At 37.6% G+C, this 2,230-nt stretch overlaps 1 pseudogene; it reads left to right on the top strand.

Moving 5' to 3' along the window:
- Nucleotides 1-401: 401 nt before the first annotated feature.
- LOC101580863 lies at nt 402-803 on the top strand (annotated as a pseudogene).
- The last annotated feature ends 1,427 nt before the right edge of the window (nt 804-2,230 follow it).

Below are 2,230 nucleotides of genomic sequence, written 5' to 3' on the forward strand. Positions count from 1 at the left end.
AGCCAATAACCAAAGTTACTACTTTGGGAAACCAGATAAAGAAAATTAAGTCAAAAGTCAATAAAAGAAAAGAAATAATAAAAATTAGAGCACAAACCAATGGAATTAAAAGAAGGAAATCAGTGGAGCAAAACTAAAAGCTGATTCTTTAAAAAGTCAATAATATTATAAGCCTGTAACCAGGCTAAATAAGGAGAAAACAAAATAATTACTAGCATCAGAAAAGAATAGGGCTGGGGAGATGGCTCAGTGGAATAAGCGCTTCCCTGGCAAGCACAAGGACCTGAGTTCAATCCCCGGTTCCGCCAAAAAAAAGAAATTGACTTCCCTGTCTTGGGCATTAAGAAAAGAATAGAGGGGAGCTCATTTCCTTTCCGGCTGTCTGAGGCTCTGTTGCCATCATGAATGACACAGTAACTATTCGAACCCAGAAATTCACCACCAACCGGCTTCTTCAAAGGAAACAAATGATCATTGATGTCCTTCACCCTGGGAAAGCAAAGGTACCTAAGACAGAAATTCGGGAAAAACTCACCAAGATGTACAAGACCACACCAGATGCCATCTTTGTGTTTGGATTCAGAACCCATTTTGATGGCGGCAGGACGACTGGTTTTGGCATGATCTATGATTCCCTGGATTACGCGAAGAAAAATAAGCCCAAACATAGACTTGCAAGACACGGCCTGTATGAGAAGAGAAAGACCTCAAGAAAGCAGCGGAAGGAACGCAAGAACAGAATGAAGAAAGTCAGGGGCACCGCGAAGGCTAACGTTTGTGCTGGCAAGAAGCCGAAGGAATAGAGATTCTGCAGTGCCTGTCTGCAGGGACTGCGACTTCTTTCACAAGAGGATTTAATAAACTGTAAAACCTTCAAGAAGAGAAGGAAGAGGAGGAGGAGGAATAGAGGGGAATAGTCCCATTCAGACTTACATAAGAGAAAACAAATAATCTGAATGGGCCTATGTCTATGAAAAAATTGAACAAATATTACTTTTTTTTTTTTTTTTTTGCGGAACCGGGGACTGAACTCAGGCCCTTGTGCTTGCCAGGGAAGCGCTTATTCTACTGAGCCATCTCCCCGGCCCCTTGAATAAATATTAATAATCTTCCCAACAGTAGCACTAAGCCCAAATGTGTTCACTGATAAATGTGTTCTTGGTGGTGGCAAGAACACATTTTCTACCAAACATTTAAATTAAAAAAATTTACAAATTCTTTACAATTTCTTCTGGAATACAGAGGCAGAAGAAACACTTCCTATATTATTTTAAGAGACACAAATACCCAGTACCCAAGCCACACAAACACACTAAAAGGAAAGAAAACTTTAGTTTTCACCTCCAATGAACACAGATGCCAACATCCTGAGCAAAATTTTACCAAATCAGATAAATGAAGTTTTAAAGTCTCAGAAAACTAAAAATGGTAGTGGGGGGACTTCTTCAACTTCATATATATCATCCACTAAGAACCTACAAGTATAATGGTAAGAAACAAGAAGTTATACCACTAAAATCAAAAGGAGGCAAAGATCTCATCTTTCACCATTGCTTTTCAACATAATGCCGGATGTCCTAGCTAATGAGTAAGAGATTAAAAGGAAAGATTGTGAAGGAAAAGATAAATTTCTGATTTGAAATACAAAAGAACTGAGATTACACTAAATAGATTCGGTTCATGGACAGAAGTGCTCAGTATTGTAAAAATGACAGTTCTTCACACTGAACCTGTAATTTCAATAAATCCTACTCAAAATCCCACCAAGTTATTTGGGAATGAAGTTAAATGTAAAACATAAAGTGACAAAATGCCCAGAAAACAATATAGGAGGAAACCTAAATAATGTTCAGAGGGATGGTGACTTTTTAGACAAAATTATATGTAGAGAGACAAAAGAGCCAAAGCAAAATTGGTACAGCTCCCAATATTGAAAAGAGGGGAGAATGAAGTCACAAGGTACAACCTGACTTTCAGACTTATTATAAAGCTACAATGATCAAGTTAAGACAGTATTAGTGAAAGAACAGCCGTAAACAGAACAGAATGCACAGGCCAGAAATTGACTCCCAGAAATACAGTCAGCTGATTTTACGATGAGACTGAGAGTGGCAGTAAAGGTGGTTTTTACAAAAAAAAAAAGAAAGAAAGAAAGAAAGAAAGAAAGAAAGAAAGAAGAAAGAAAGAAAGAAAGAAAGAAAGAAAGAAAGAAAGAAAGAAAGAAAGAAAG

This window comes from Octodon degus, unplaced genomic scaffold (genome assembly GCF_000260255.1).
Source record: "Octodon degus isolate 3935 unplaced genomic scaffold, OctDeg1.0 scaffold00261, whole genome shotgun sequence".
NCBI lineage: Eukaryota > Metazoa > Chordata > Mammalia > Rodentia > Octodontidae > Octodon > Octodon degus.